A 16,909-nucleotide genomic window follows, 5' to 3' on the forward strand; every position below is an offset into this window, starting at 1 on the left:
AGGATGTGCTACTGGACTGGAAGGTAAAACAGCAACCTTGGTACTGCTACTTTCTGCAAAGATCATCTAGCACTATGTCAGCTCTGAAGAGATGGAAAACAAGGAAGGAATCAAGGGAAGCACCAATGCTGAACTATTTGTAGAACCTGTAGGTGTGCTGTAGAACGCAGAGTTCCATTAGAAACGAAGTACTCTTGCTATTTAGTGTCCCAGCCATCAGCTTTAGAGGTGTCATACCCATAGGATCAATGTGGCCAATTCAAATCCCAGTGCTCCTTCCCTGCCCTGTTCACCAGGGAATAGTGGTGGTTTGTGGTTTTTTGTCAGAAATGTTCTTCAGTATTTAGACATGATATATGTCATTTGGAGGTGCAGCAGGGCATGGATGACAGCACTGCTTGAAAGTAGAGGAGAAAGAAGAACAGATTAAATGTTAGACACTTGAGAGTGTTGCAGGGTGTTCCCTCTGACTTTCCTGCCTTTTCCATTTCCCTGCAGAACCTGTGCTTAAAACTGTCTGGAGTTTCTCTGTTTTATCTGACACTAGCCTCCTAAGCAAGTTTTCAAATTGTGGATCAATGCAAGTGAGAAATGACCTAAAGGATGTGACAGTAGGGCTGAGATGGGTATTAGTCTGGGAACTGCAAATCAAATTTCCAGGCAGGAAATGCAGACTTTTATAGCATGTGAAACATGGAGCAGCATTAGATAGAGGGGCAAGAAGATCCAAAGAGTTATTTAGCCTCAATTTCTTTTCTATTATACTATTTTTGGAATAATAATTTAAAGTATTTAAGCTAGGCTTTAATCACATAGGTGATTACCTATTTAAAACTAGGTTACCACCAGCTGTAGAAGTTTTTAAATTACGGTTTTTGACAGATAAGTTCTATTGGTCCCACCTGATACGGTACTCAGTATTAGGGATTGTGCGGTCTTACCAAGTTTTCAGTCTTTCAGTATTCCAGCAGCTGATTCAGAATTTAAAAAAGAAAAAAAAAAAAAGTATTCATTTTCTCTGTAGAACTTCAGTTTGTTTTGTAGTTCATTGCTTCCATTGATTCTGTTTGTAATGCAAATAATGACAGAAAGGATAGGCCAGCAGGTGCAGCTGTGAAACCCTCACTCCAAATGTAAATGTGGCACATACTGGGACTAGCCTCCTGTCCTTGTGGCCTGGAGAGGTTTTGTCAGGAATAAAGCAAGCAAGTGTTCCCAGGAGCTCAGGGAGTGAGCTGGAAGGCACTCCAGCTCACTTGAAGGAAACCAAAAGTATAATTTTGACCTTTGTTACTGAAAATAAAGATTGCAAAGCTGCTCAGAGGTTTTAGCTAAACGCATTTTAATTGAAAATGCCCTTTCAATAGAATTCACATTTTGATAAAATGTCCCATTTTTCTTTATATGCAGGATTTTTCAGATGCAAGCAAATACACAAAATCTTACGTCTTTTTTGTTGCCCCCACAATTTCCAAAAAAGACCTGTGGGGATGTACTGTAATCCATAATTTAAGCGAACCTATTGTTTAATATCTGATGGTGAGATAAGAAATGAATGTTTTTTGGAGATGAAAATAACAGAAAGAAGGGCACTGTAGAAACTCTAAGCATGCATATGGATGAAGAATGGCATATACAGTAAGTCTGATAGTAGTGGAGTAGATAGTACACAGATACTTGGAATGGGTAGAAAACATCTGGGCATAGTAATGTTGGCATAGATCAATGTTCAGAGAAAGTGAGAATGAAGCACCATCTCACAGGTATGTTAATACATAAGAATGTTAATACACAGAAGTCAAATGAGGGAAAAGAGATCTTCGTCAGTGTAATTAGAACTTAAGGTCAGACCTACTAAGTGATTTTTTGCTCATGAATATCTTTCCCGTGCACTTGGTGTGCATATACAATTCATGTGCCTTGAAAACTGACATAGGCCCTGAAGAAAAAAATGAGCCCTTAAGAACTCTCACTTGATTTAGTTAAATATTAAAAGGTGTTTGTGAGAGTTTCTTGCATTAAATGAAATATTGCAATTCCAGTTGAATTAAGTAAATGAAAGCAATTGATAGCAATTGATAGAATTCAAAGGACAGTTGCATAGGATGTTTTATAAATATTTTGAAATAAGAACAAACATACTGTGTCTTGATGATACAAAGTATAAGTCCCCATGCTTTCCCCTCAGTAGGGGATAGTGAACAGTAGGGAGTTGTTTAAAGTTGTAGATCAAGATCTAATACTCACAAACAGCAAGTAGATTAAATCTTTAAACAATGACAGCTATGCCAAAGAGCACATGGTTTTGTTTTATAACAACCAGTCCAAGGACAGTTTGCAATTAAGTCTGCCAGTTTTCTGGAGATTCTTTCCTATTAGTTTTTTATGATTTGGCATTTAAAAGAGGAACCTTTCCTTCAGATGCAAATATCACTATCAGGCTTTTATTGATGAACAAATCAAATATTAGTGTCAGAGTCTAATACTCATACTGGACAATATATTTGCTTAGAATTTGACTGGATTCTACCCCGTGCTTCCTTGTCATCTAAAATAAAAACAAAAGCACAGGCACTGTCTTACATTATTTGCAGAAAAGAGGCCGAAGAAGACCTGTTGGAAATTCAGCAATCTTGCTGAGACCCCCAAAGTGTGAATTAAGAGTACCAAAGCCATCTCTTGTCTGGGTGGTACCTGCTGTCCTTAAGGGTGATCTTAATCCATTTCTAAAAACCCCATGACATGCAGATGAATAAATGGGTCTTCTAGCTCTATGCTTTTAACTGTATACAAACAGCTTTAGCATAAGCACTGGATGTTTCCAGCACTGCAGTCCTAGTGAATGGATAAACATAGATATTTTTTCATTTTGACTTTCTTAGCTATGTGTAGAGAATATATAAACCTCTTTATGGAAGTATATAGTCTCCTACCCCATGCCTACCAGCAATCATATTCAGTTTTAACTTTAGTATTCATAGAAAAAAGAATGAAATTTTGCCCAGTGATCTATTAAAAACTGAGTAGCAGAATATGGGATTTAGCCACATAGTTAGGCTTACATGGGGACAGCCACTGTAACCAATGGCTCTTTTTATAATCACTGGGGATTTACTTTTTCTGGTTATTTAAAAATCAGCTATTTCAGTGCTAGTTAATTTGCAAATGAGGAAGGCACAGGTGTTCTGGGTTGGGTGAGGTTTTCATCACCCTAGGTAGAACTGCATAGTAATGACAGAGTGGGACGTGGAGCACATCCTGTGGTAGAATGCCAGCTAGAAGCTGAACGACAGTAATTTTATGTATCAGCTAAGGAAAAAACAAAACCTGAATAAAAACCTGTGCAGTGGCTGTACTTTGAAGGCCATTCCAGAAATGGCCTTTATCTTAAGAAATGCAGGCAGTATAGAACACTCAGATAACAAAGTGGAATCCCACCCTTTGAGCAAAGGAGATGTTTCCTTGTGCCCTGCCACCTATGCAGACCTAGTGCATATTCTTCACTGTGAGACAGAGAGAGCTTGAGAGCTTGAGGCACATTCAAGTGAGCACTGTACATAATGCTTGACTGCTCTAATGCTACTTTTAGACTTGACTTATTTTATTTACTGTGGGTACATCTGTTCTTGGAAAACAATGGTGCATTATCATATCTGAATCAGGAAGATTTTTTCTCTTGGTTTTCCTAGAGGTCTCCTTCAAAGTATGTTGAAATGGACCTCCTTTTGTGCATGCCTGTCCAAGGGCACACTATTAAACCTCTTAATATCCTGATGGAGTCTTGCCAAATGCTACAAAATTCCTACTTCTGCGGGTTTAGATTCTGCAGAATTTTTGAGGGGAAAGCCTGCAGGAATTTTTTAGACTTAGATAAATCAAAATGTAGATATTGGTTATTGATAGATAATTTATACTTTAAATTTTTCCACAAAACTACCATTTATCTACTGAATTTACCACAGTCCCTCATTCTCAACTATGCAAGAGCAGACACTTTTTCAGTGTTATCTTGGATTTTGTCCTTTAAGGAGCTTCCAAGACATGTTCTTTTTTTCTGGCTCTTGTGTTCCCCAATTTATTTTTTTTTTTTTTAATCAGGGGAGATACAGCATCAAGAGGATTTCAACAGTATGACCCTTGGGGCTACAGGTGAGAATTCAGGAGCACATTTCCACATGCAGTCTGTGCACAGAGGCAAAGGCAAAGGCTCTAGCTTGCTGGGGAGAGGGGCCAAAAACTGTTCTAAATCCTCTGATTTAAAAAGAACCTTTCTATCTCTAATATCCACTCTGTATTGCTCAAGAGATACCACTTAGATAAATTGTCAGTATCCTTATGAAATCCCTAGGTGGAATACAGGTACAAGACATCTTTTAAAAACACATAAAATGAAAGAACTGTATTTTTATTGTGGTCCTCGTTGCTGCATGGCCATATCAGCACATCAGCTCTTTAAAAGTACTCTCCAACGCATTTCTAGATTTTAGTTTTGGCACTTAGAAATGTGGCGTCTTGGCAGTCGTTTGCTGGAAGCTACTTGGTATCAATTGCCAGATGTAATTAGAAATCTGAAATTTGTTTAAAAGGTTGGTGATCACCATTCTTTGTGCTTTAACCCTAAGTTTTTTTAGGTTTCAGATACAGAAACAGGAGTTGCCAGAGGTAATTTTTTTCACAGCATGATGTGTCATCTGTATAATGAAACCAGCATTAATAATTCAGTTGGTGCCTGCAAACAGTTGTTTAGTTATTCTGTCCTTTCTGTTCAAATCTGCAGTAAAACTCATTTGTGTGCTAGGTCACTAGCTGTTTTAAGTCAGCATGACCCTGCTGATTTAGTTGCTATACATTTGTAAATTTAATTATTATCTTCTTTAATACTTACAGACAAGACAATGCTGACAAATAAAAGAGATATCTCATGTGTTTACAGTATCCTAGTTTCTCTTAGACAGATGTCTTTATTTTCACTGATGGTTCTCCTTAAGAGTACTTAAATCAGCCCTGCAGCAATTTTGCTTTTGAAAAGGGCTGGGTGAAGCTGATCATGTAATCATTTGGTAACTCAAGAAGACAAGCCTACATAAACTTTACCCTGGAAAGGATCAAGATATATTAATTCATAACTAAAAATCCTTGTATTTGAACCCATGATTCTTTTAAAAATCCCCACTTTTTTCACAAAGCTCTGTTATTCGCTTAAAAATATTCAAACTGAAAATAAAGACACATGTTGTTCTCAGGGGAGAGAAAGTGTCAGGAGAATGGAGCCATAGCAGCTTACAGATTAGTCTCTCAAGAAGAGCCTGGTCTGTGCATGTGTTATGGAAGCAGCTTTCTAGTTACCAGGCACCAGGTGGTCACCTATGGTTGATCTAAGAAGCAAACACTGCCACAAATGCTATTAGTAGTGTGAAATGAGATTAACTCCCAATAGTATTTGCAATATCCTTGAGGGGTTTTTTCACTGAAGCAGCACAGGGCTGATAGCACCCCCTAGACAATGAAAGAGTTTAATCTTTTATTTGTTTTATGCACATAATTCCCATCGGCATTAATAGGAGTTAAGCATGAGCAAACAAAGAAGAATAAAGCTCAGAAATTTAAGCAATCATACTATGCTCGAGTTTTCCAAGAGTTTCACAAAAAACCAGGCCAAAATTGTAGAGACTCTTCCTACTGAGTGATGTTAAGTATTTTCAGAGATTTGCCAGATTTTGCTGTCACACTTGCTAGTTCATTGATTTTTGGTTTCAAGTTCTCTGACTTCTGTTGATGGGTATTTTTTTCTTGTATCAGTTGATATGGGCTATAACTGCTTTTTGTTTATGCACTGCTTTTTGTTATTCCAATTTCAACCACTAATAAGAGTAATTGGTTTGTGAAATTTGCTTGAATATGGGTTTGTATTTCCTGAAGATAATGCTGTCTTTTTCCCCTCTCCCTGTTTTTGATAATCTACTTAAAGCATAGCATTGTCTTTTTCTGCTTTATAATACAGTCCAACTGGTTGTGCTATCATCCAAAGCACATAATTCAAAAATTAAAGGCCAAAGACTGTAGGGACTAGTTTATGGCTTATTTTAATTCCAGAACTGAAGCCTAGAAGAATGTTCCCTTTGTGCAGAAACTGGTGTGCCTTCTCATTTTCTTCTCTGTAACATCTAGAATTAATTAATAGTATTTGCCTCTATTGTACACAGAGGCAATTGATTTCATATTACATTTGCAGTTTGTATAAAACCATCACAGTGCAGAATTGTACACATGTAGTAAAGAATCAGTGGAGGAAAGTGTTTTGAGGCTTTTAAGAGGCTCTGCCTTGGGGTGGAAGAGTTGCTCTGCTCTTTCAGGCCAGGAAAGCAGTTGCTTCTAGAGAGGGACAGTGAATTTAATCCAGAAATTGATTAGCAACACTGTTTATATGTAAAGCAGAATAAAAGCTTTGGGCAAGTATTGCTATGAAGCCAGGAAGCCAGGTGGCTGCCAGGGGAAAAGCTTATACCTGCTCTCATTAATGGCTTACAAACAGAGCATCTTGCTGTATTTTGTAGTGCTTGCAGAGACCCAGGGATATTCCACAGCTGATGAATTAGTTGATACTAATACCACATTCAGCAGAATGCCAGTTTCCTAAAATGCACAAAAATAAACCCAAGTATTAAAAAATACAGCTTTTCCACTCTAATAGACCTGTGATGATTCTATGATTAGTTTGGAAAATAACAATAAAGCTGTGATGTTACTTGAGAAAGAAGAACTTCACAGTTCTTCAAAGAGACCCACTATGTAAAATATGTTTAAGGAGATACTTTGACTAACAACACAGGGGGTTTCTGGTATATAATAAGCATTTTACAGTAGAGGGATCAAGGGTGGATTATTAACTGTGTAGTTTTTTCCCTAGAAAAATACGCTGATTCCCAGACTATAGGAAGATTCAAATGTAAGTAAATTTAAAATACTGCAAAGTAAAATGTCTAATCTGCAGTGCAAGGCTCCTGGAACAGTCTTAGTGCTTGCAAACATATCTGTCATTCATTATTCGTGAGCTGCCAAGGTGAGGAAATCCTGTCTAATTTGAGCTAGGAGGAAGAATAAAAATTGTATCTAAACTGAGAAATTTTAATAAATACATGGAAAGAAAACCTGCTTTAGGGAGAGAACAGATTCCCTACATGTGAAGCCCTTATAGGTTGTATTGACTTGACAGATTTTCAACAGGAATGGCAGATTAACTTGAAATTTAATTGCATGTAAGGTAATGATACCAAGAGCAGAAATATCCTCCAGAGGATTTTAATTGGAGCTTTGGGTTTGGCTTCAGCTGCCATAGTGATAAAAATCCATTAATAAGAAGGCTTTAGCAATTTAGAAACATTAACAGAAACCTTCTGAAGTGATCAAAATTCAGATACTTTTCCCTAAGGACATATAAAAGACTAAAAATTTATTCAGGTAAAGATGTCTGGGAAGACAAAAAGCAAACTTCTGAAATAATTTTTTTCTGAAATACTCCTTTCAGTATTTATTCCTTTGCACCACATTTTGAATTTACGTCATCATTTCCCTGATGCTGCTGTGCTCCATTTTCCTTATGAAAGTGGGAGTTGCAGTGAAGTGCAAGAAGCATCTGCAGAGTGTGCTGCAGAGGAAAGGAAAAAACTTTCCTCCCCAGGCAGTCAGGATGTTGTGGGCTGAACAGCACAGCCAGGCACTGCAGCACAGGGAGGTAAAGTGAAAGGATGTTAAAAAAAAGATTTTAGCTATGGCAACATTTTTAAGGAAATAAAATGAATTTAACTGAGGTTGTTGGGTATTCTTTTGAAATACAGGAAGGGTCTTGGCTACCTGGTTAAATGCCACTAAGGAGAACCATAATAGCTGATGTTTCCTATCTTGATTTCAGAAGCAGATCTTTATAATCAAAGAACCTTTTCCATTCCTCATTGACCTCAGTGGCAATATCCCTATGGAGTACTCTTATATTTGAGGTACATGCTAAGCTTGTTAATGGAGATTGGCAGAATCGTACTTTAAGAAATTGTAAAAATAAATCCAATAGTTTGGTTTGGTTTGGTTTTTTCCTCATGAAAAGCAGCCCTTGGAAAAAGTGCCAAGCATGTTTGGTGCAAAAATCTGCTAAGCATCTTTAACAGCCCAGTAAACAGTTTTGTCTGTAATGTGAATATACTGGTCACTTGGTATAACAAAAGAATGCTTAAGTTTCTAACCAGTCCTGTGAATTATGAAATATGATGTCTTCGATAAACCATGAATATGAGATAAGGATATTGAGAAAGAGGTAGCATTTTTCCCAAATAAGATTTTATTTGGCTATTTGACAGTTGAGATGTGAGAGACACCTTTTCTGAATAACTGACCAAAGTTAAAATGCAGGAACTATTTGAAATATATTATACTGGGAAATGGTCTGGTCTGCTCAGAATTATTTTAATTGCTGGGTCCAAGAAGTTTTCCAGAAGTAAAAGAAGAAATTGTCCTTCTTTCCAGACAGAGAGGGTTATTGAAGTGGTCTGATGTTGTGCAGCTCTCCTTCTCTCCTTGGTTAATTCCTCCCTCCTCACTGCAGTTTCAGTTGAGGACTTTTATTGACCTTCAGGATTCATGAGTCAGCTCTGCATTACTGCAGTCTCCCATGGTGGTGTGTGCTGGCTGCCAGCTTCTATGCAGTACTAGAACACTGTGCTGATGAAAAATAAATCCCCAGGTCTACGGACCAGTTCTGCAGTGCATCCTAGAGCAATGTTGTTTTCTATGTAATTCAGATTTAAGGATAGGAGGGAGGTTAATGAGGCACAATGAAAAAGCCTAAAAATATAGGGCTGACCATGGTATATATGTCATTAATTTACCATCTTGCTCTTAAGAGCTTCTTAAGATTATTACTTCTGTAATCTAGAGATATGTAACTCAAGACAAATATTTACAGAGAATTCTCACATTTACCTGTCTCAATTTTGTGACACGCAGAATCTGTGAGAGGAAAAGATGAAGTTGCTTGGTTCTGCCTAGATAGTCCCAGACAAATTCCTTGCAAAATTCACTGGATGTTGTTTTCCATTGCTTTTTAAAGCTAGGGGTTCAAGATCTGCAGTGATAACATTGTTAGTGTTAAATAATATTGATATCTTAACAGTCAGAGTATTAATTTATGAAAGAATTTCATCTCTGGGAAGTAGCTAACGGGTCCAGTAAAAAAAAATCTATCATGCACAGCTCAGCTTTTTAAATATTCAGTAGTCTCTAAAACACAAATGTGATGTACTTGTAAAACGAAAAGGATTGTCTAGCTACAGCACTCTAGGAGGCTTCTAAAGGCTCATGTTTCTGTTTCCATATGACCTTGGAAATTATTTCCATATATGTATTTTATAGGATTAAAATTCTGTCATACTTACCATATGTGTTCTAAACATAAAATAAATTGTGAATGTAGTTGTTTAGAGATCACAGTGTCTATAGAGTTTGATCTACAAAACCAGTATGTGGAAATATTCTACAACATGATTAAGAAACTTATTTCAGGAAGCCACTCAAACTGGGAGTATTTTGGCGGAAGATCTTAAATTTTAATTATCTGCAGCATTAATAAGCACTATAGGTTGCCTTTAAAATAATGGAAAATGCTATATAATTCATATAGAAAGGATTAAAGAGCAAGCCAATTGATGAAGTCCTCTAGCATCTCTGAAACTGCATTTTTCAAGGTTGGAGGAGTGATTCATCAGGGAGATAGTGGCTTCAGGTAATTGAATTGTTGGTGAAAGCCCATGTCAGAAATTGGAGTTGGAAAGAGGTGTTGTCTTCTCAAAGCTACACTGACTGCAGCCATGATGTTGGTTAAGGCAGTTCTCATGACTAGGAACATTGCATAGCCCTCTAATAAACACCCATCACTCTGCTCTTTCTGCCCTGATGTTAAACTACTCTGTTCTTTAAACACTCCTTTTTGTCCTCCTTCTGTAATCACAGAAGATTATTTATCATATGAGTAGGATCATAAAGCTGCACTTTCCTTTGGGAAAGCATAATTTCAGCTGCTGCAGTTCAGAGTTATGTCCTGTGCTTGCCATCCTCTTGCTGAAGTCACAGTGCTGCTAAATACTGGTGCACAAGGCTTCTGGGATTTAAGCTTTACTTGTCATGTGAATTGTAAATTACAGAGGTCAACGGAATAACAGAAATGACAAGAGTTCAGAGACAGCCATGCAAGGCTCTGGCATCATATGAGAAAGCAAAGACTGTTGCCAGGGGTCTGTTGTCTCTACAACTGGTTAGAATATTGTGTAGTTTCTCCAGAAGGATGGAATCTTATCTGTTGGGAATAATTGGTTGTCATAGGATATATGAGGAATGTTTGATTTCCTAATCCAAGAAGGACTCCAACAATCAAAGACTGTCACTATTTCACAAAAAGGCTGGTCTTTTTTCCCACTGGTAGTCAATTTTGGTGCTCCACAGCCATAACTCATAGCTGAAGTCATTGAACAAATTGATGCTGTTGACTGACTATTTGGTAGATTCTTTCTGAAGCAAAGTCAAGGGTGAACCCATATATTGAGAGCATTGGATTGCACTACTGCTGCAAGCTCAGCATATAAACAGCATTTGGAAGGTTTTTTTGGTTTTTTACTCTGATTTTATTGACATTTTCAGAAGTATTGGTTTTAAATTTAATCTGTCCAGAGACTCAGTGAATCAATAATTAAATCCATAGGCTACTTGGTTCAGTTTTTGCAGCATATTCCATCTTTTGGGAAGACAGATCTATTCTAGTAGATACTAAAATCATAATATGTAAGCTTTTCTTATTATTTTACCTTAGACTGAATTGCTTTAACTTTTCTTTTCAGGGTAGTCTTTGATTTTCAATGCTTTAGCAGCCCTTCATAATGTCCAGAAATTGTAAGGCTTTGTAAGAATCAAGAATTATGTGTGAAAGACAATTTTCTGAAGGTGAGAAATGCGAGTTGAGAGTACTAATTTGCTGGACACTAACAGATGGGAGTGAAAGGGCAGCAGTTTGCCTCTACTTGATGAATGGCTGTATTTTGACAGCAGATTATAAGTCACACAAAGTTGGCAAACATGCAAGAAATCAATATTTAGTTTGGAAAGATGATACAATTAGTCTTTTGATCAACAGTGTGAAAAAGGTGATGTAATGTCTTGAATTAACTTCAGGATATTTCGGGGTGAATGGTCACAAAGCAGTGAGGCCCCTGCAATCACTTCTAGTTCTTGCAACAGCTCCCAGCACAGCTCAGTTCATAAGTCTGCAAGTATTACAGATTAAAGTTTGAGGCAGAAAATATGAATCCAGCTATGAAAATTAGAGCAAACAGGTTGATTTGCATTCTCTTACTGCTGTCTAAGAGTCCTGAGAAAGGACTGGTGAACTGGGTTCATGTGCTGTAACTGGAGGCTGAATCTTGCAGTCACTGTTCAGACTGCATAATCATCCTCTGTCTAGCCTCCCACTTTCAGGGCTCTGTTATTATCTGGAGGTATAAACCCAAATGAGATCTGACAGATAAGGACTTACACAAAAACAAAAAATGAAATTGTATGCAATGGGTTTTATTTCATTAAGTAAATGTGAGCTTAAAAATGAAAAAAAAATACTATACAGGAGGATGCAGGACATTGCTTCTCAGGACTTGTAATTAATAAATTCAAAATCAGATGTAGGTAGGAAAAATGTTTAACTATCAGCAGGCTGCAGCTGAACCAAATGAAACTCAAATATCAATTGAATTTATGCGGGGAGAGGGAGATGATAAATTAGAGGTTTATGCTTTCTGGAGAGTCACAACATGGTTCAGTATTCCAGATGATCAGATGCAAGAACAATTAACTGATGATCAGATGCAAGAACAATTAATTGAACTTTGCAGAGATAACACATAAGTCCCTATAAAAAGCACGTAGCATTAGATATGAATCTGAATCTGCCATCATGTCCAGAGCAAGGAGGTTTAAATGATGGCAAGGAAAACCATCACACTTTGCAGTTAGTGTCATTCTTCCACATCTTTGTCTCCATCAGAGGGGTCAGCAATGGGAACTCATTATTAGATTTGTTCACAGCTGTCACATCAGCTTGGCATCGTAGCAGGATTTTATTTTCACCTAGAAATGTGTAAAATACTCTGATATTCCTACATATGTAGAAGTTATTGCTGGGAGAAAATTATTATACCTTCCATGTAGACAGCCAAAATTTAAGAAGCCATTGGGCTGAATTGAGCCCTGGAGGCAGTGAATCCATCTTCTCTGGCACAAACGAAATTATGCCTGTGTTATGCACGCCCCATTGTGTCAGCTAGTTACAAGACTGAATGATTACCCTCCCTGGCATCACCTGCAGGGCTTTCAGACCTTTCCTGGAAGGCTCTTTCTTAAGTCCTGTTCTTGCAGTCCAGTGCCTGGAATTTAGACAGCCATTTCTCCATCAGGTCTGCAAATCATTTTATTCTTACTTGCAGATACAGAATTCTGGAGTTTTACAACATCAGAATTTGCTTCGGTGAGTCTGTAAAATCACTACCTTGCTCAGTGCTGGACACTTAGCTACTTCTCCAGCTTGCAGTTTAGTTCAGCAGGAAGCTTAGAATGCTTTGGTATCCCTTTCTCAGCAAAGAAGGTGGAGAGGATGGAGTGCTCCATATAATTTATGCAGGATTTCTTTAGATAATTGATAGTCTGCTATAAAAGGGGGGGGGTCTCGTTCCTTTCTCTATGGCCTGGAATTGTTGTTGCAATGTAGTGCCTCCAGGCAGACAAGGTATTTGGGACTGATCACTATTGCATATTATTTGACAATCTATACCCATTGATCTTTGTATTGAAAACAAGGAGAAATGTATTTATTCAACTAGTACAACACATAGCAACCATCAGATGACCAGTTATCCAGACTCTGAGTATAATATAGAGCAACGATTAAGAACCCAAAGTTAACACATCTGGTTTTGGAGGATGAATTTGAAGTCCACACTAGAAATAGCAGATGAAATAGTGAGCAGTTTGAAGTTACTTAAAATGGTTATTAGATTACTGTTGGCTATGGGAAAAGCTTTTTTCCAAAGAAATGTATTGGTTTCAATGTATCATGTGCAAGGGATATGATAGCCTTCCAACAACCTTCATCAGACTTGTTAAATCTGAAACAGAGTGTGGTTGAGATGATTCTTGAACATCACTTATTACTTCCCAGCACAGTGGCTGACAAGATCCAATTACTGTCCTTCAAGAGTCTAAGCATCCCTTACAACTTTAGGGATGGATGTTTTATGGTTCATTTTGGAGGATTTTTCCCTCAGTGTCTGGAAATTCCTGGAGCAGCTGGGGGGATGTGGGCATTGAAGCTACTTTAGAGTGCAGAGCAGTGGAGGTTCCTAGCTGCAGAGGGATCATTGCATATTCATGGTGTGTGGGAAGGGTCATTAGCCAGCCTTGCAAGCTGTGCCATCTGTTAATACCACCCAGCAGGGTGGCTGGTGTAACACAGCCCTCACACAGTCCTGGCAGTGAAATGAGACTCATAAGTTCTTTACCACGAAAAATGAGAGGTGTTTGAAGTTGCCAGAGAAATGTGTTTGAATGCCAGATCAGGTGTCAAACAGTTACCATCTTCAGGAAGAAGGTGTACTTCAGAGAGAGTACTTCTTTCACCCTTTCTGCTAAGAATGACCACAGGAAGAATTTGCCTGCTTCCTCTGTGCTTACTTTGTGTAAGAATTGCATTGATAGGGAGCAAGTGAATGTTGATGTCTTCCTGGAGTGACAGGAGAAGCTGGTGGAAGCCCATCTTGAGTAGCCTGTTACAGCAGGCACACCCATGGGCTGGGTTGCACAGGCATGCCCAGGAAAAAGTGTGTCAGTAGTGATGCTTTGTTAAACAAAACTTGAATGACCGCTTGGTTTCTTTCCCTTGCCATTCATTTTAATTTTCTGTGTGCACAAATTTAACATAGTCCCTGTTAGAAGTGCCCCTGATGTTCATGTTGCTTGACTGGGCTGAAAAAATTACCTGTGTAAGTTAAGAAAACTGTTCTGTTCCTTTTGTAGGAAGTGGGATTAACACCATCCCCATCTCAATAGTCACACAATAAATATCATTGATATTTGGATGAGTAGGGGGGCATTAGGATCCTATGGCCATAGCAAGTGGGTTGATGAGTGCAATTTTAAGCAATTTTCACATGCTGTTTACTTCTCTCTGTTCTTGTTCTGAATCAAACATCTACCAGACTCGTTGCTCATATATGTTTTTAATTTGAAGCTTTAATTAATAAAGTCAAAATAGGAGGAAATTTGATTTCTTCAAAGCATAAATCATATTTATAAATTAGTCTTTAAAAGGCACTTTGACTTGTTTCCTACAAGCAGGTAAAATCTGTCCACTCAATCACTTCCATGCAATGTGGAAGTTTCTTCCTTTCTTCCTGTGTCAAACCACAGAAATATCACATGTACAGAGAGGCTGCAAAAATCCAGTAAAGCAACCCCAGATGTACACAAGTCTCAGGTCTCCCACTCCCATCTGTAATAAAATAAAAAGTTTAAAAAAAACCTGTAAGTCACAGTCTCTTGCCAATTTATGAGGTGCTGTTGCTGCTTTCTGCTCCCACACTGTGATACTTAATTTCTGTCTGATAAAACTGTTCCCATGGGAGACTTTCCTTCATTCCAGCTGAGCGTCTCAGGATATCAATCTGGGCAGCAAGCCTGCATTACTCTTACAAAATTGCAAAAAGCCTTTCATATTTCTCCAGTGGTGACATGGGACCGTGTTACTGACATCAGCAAGTAGCTGCAAACTTCCCAGGTGTACCATGGGATGGGAGCCCTCACAGTGACTCACACCCTGCCAGGGCTGGGTCCCCACCCTGCCTGCTAATCCAGAACATGTTTATGCTGAAGAGGGAGACAGTCACACATGCATCTTTGGGTGGGCACCATGTACACAATGCAGACAACTTTCCTGTCTCTGGAGATCAGCCTCAGGGCTCATGGACCCCCACAACCACTGCAGCAGGGTTTCTGGTGGGATGTAACCACTGCTGTGTTGGCCAGTAGGAGCTGTGACTCTTAGGGTCCAATCCTTCCCAGTTACACAGACAGACAACTTGGAACAGCTTCAGTAAGTCCAGAGTATGTGCTTTGAGCCCAATGAAAGCTGAGCATCTTTGTCTGACTTTGCATGTGGCTAATTGCATTTCTTTTCTACCTGTGTTTAATGTGTTCATGTCTAATGATACATGAGGCTTAGTCTAGCCTGAAGCGAAGTATGTGCTCAGTGTCCAACTATTAAGTAAGAAATGTCAGGGTCCGCTAAAGGGTGATGATTCCTTTCATTTCCTTAACAATAAGATTCAATAAACTCTGTCTAATCTCTTAATTTAAGGGAATCTTACAAGCAACTAAAATATCAGAGCATCTTCTGAAGGAGTCTGTGGTAACAGAGCCATCTGGATGTTTTATTGACTGCAGCTTTATATGAGCATTTCTGATAGGCAAGAAAGAAAACCTGTAAAAATAAATTGAACTGCAAAGGGTAATATCAGAACTGGATGTTGCAGAGAGATTAGACCTGCCCTCTTCCCCTTCTGTAATATAAAATCTGTATCCTTCTTTCAAGGAAGTATAGCAGAAAGAATTTAAATTAAGAAAACTAGTTTCTCCAAACTAAGTAGATATTATCCCTAAGTTTCTAGGCACTGTCATGCACAAGAGAATGGACTACAACCCTATCTCACATTTTACTTGAAAGCACTCTTTTCCTTCTCCATCACTTTCCATCATTTGGTTGTCAGCTCACATGCTTTTAAGTGTAGAGGTTCCCCAGAGCAGCAGCAACAGATGCAGCACTGTGGGGGCTCAGGGGGCAAGGAGGAGGAATAAGGTGTGACTGGTGCAGGCAGGGCAGTGAGGAAGGAAGAGGGCATTGCTGGGGCAGGTAGGGCAGCACTGAGCCTGCCCCAGGCAGGGACACTGTGGGAATGGCTGGCTGCCCTTCCTCTCACACCATGCTCTCAGGCATGTGGAGCTCCTTTCAGCCTGACTGTCCTCAGCCTTGTTACTTTATGTCTCTTTACAGGGGAGGTTTTCTAAGTTGGCAAATAGGTCTGTGTCCCGTACTCCCTTTTAAGCCTAATTAATTATTTTAATTGATTAATATTGCGCCAAGCAGTTTGCTCGGAAGGGACAGCTCTTCTGGTTTTTTAGACTAATTACCAGTCTGGATTTCTGAATGACAATCCAATGCCAATTAATCTCACTGCAGTTCTCACAGAAAGAGACCCTGATAAGAACTTGCCAATTAACATAAGGGGGGGAAGAAAAAATCAACAGTCCTGTTTTGTTTTTCTGGCATCCACTCCTAGTCAGATGAATATCACTATTTAGTACAGAGACAGACTAAGTATGAAAGCCAGTAGGCTGCAAGGCTGCTCCAAACTTGCCCAGACTTTACTAATTCAGTATCTAGATGTTATTTGTATGCCCTGTCTCTCTTGTTGCTTGACACTGCTTGTATATAGCTCTTGTAAGCAGGAGTGAGATAAAGTAGGGCAGCATGGCAAGTGTCTAACTATCCCTCCAGGGAACTTTTTGCAGTGTCCCAATGCTAATCAATACCAGTGGAAGGCTGAAGGGAGCATTGAGGTAGCGTGGGTTCTAGTTTTCACTGGGTTTGTTAGGGCCAGATGCTCAGCTGGTGGTTGTTACTCCCTTGCCTGCCCCAGCTCTGTGAGACCAAGGTGAGTTATGGGTACTTCCAGACAGGTCAGCCAGAGGGCTGTCACACGAGGCATGCAGCAAACTCATGGAAAGTCCTGGTTCATACCATGATGGTTGAATTTAATTTTTCTTTCTTGCT

The 16,909-nt window shown here is 38.8% G+C and overlaps 1 protein-coding gene across 1 annotated transcript in view; it reads left to right on the plus strand.

Annotated features, from left to right (window-relative positions):
* The window catches only part of MAP1B (microtubule associated protein 1B), a 68,931-nt gene that overhangs the window by 27,464 nt on the left and 24,558 nt on the right, over positions 1 to 16,909 (plus strand). The gene's annotated exons all lie outside the window — the stretch shown is intronic.

This window comes from Erithacus rubecula (assembly GCF_903797595.1).
Source record: "Erithacus rubecula genome assembly, chromosome: Z".
Taxonomy (NCBI): Eukaryota; Metazoa; Chordata; class Aves; order Passeriformes; family Muscicapidae; genus Erithacus; species Erithacus rubecula.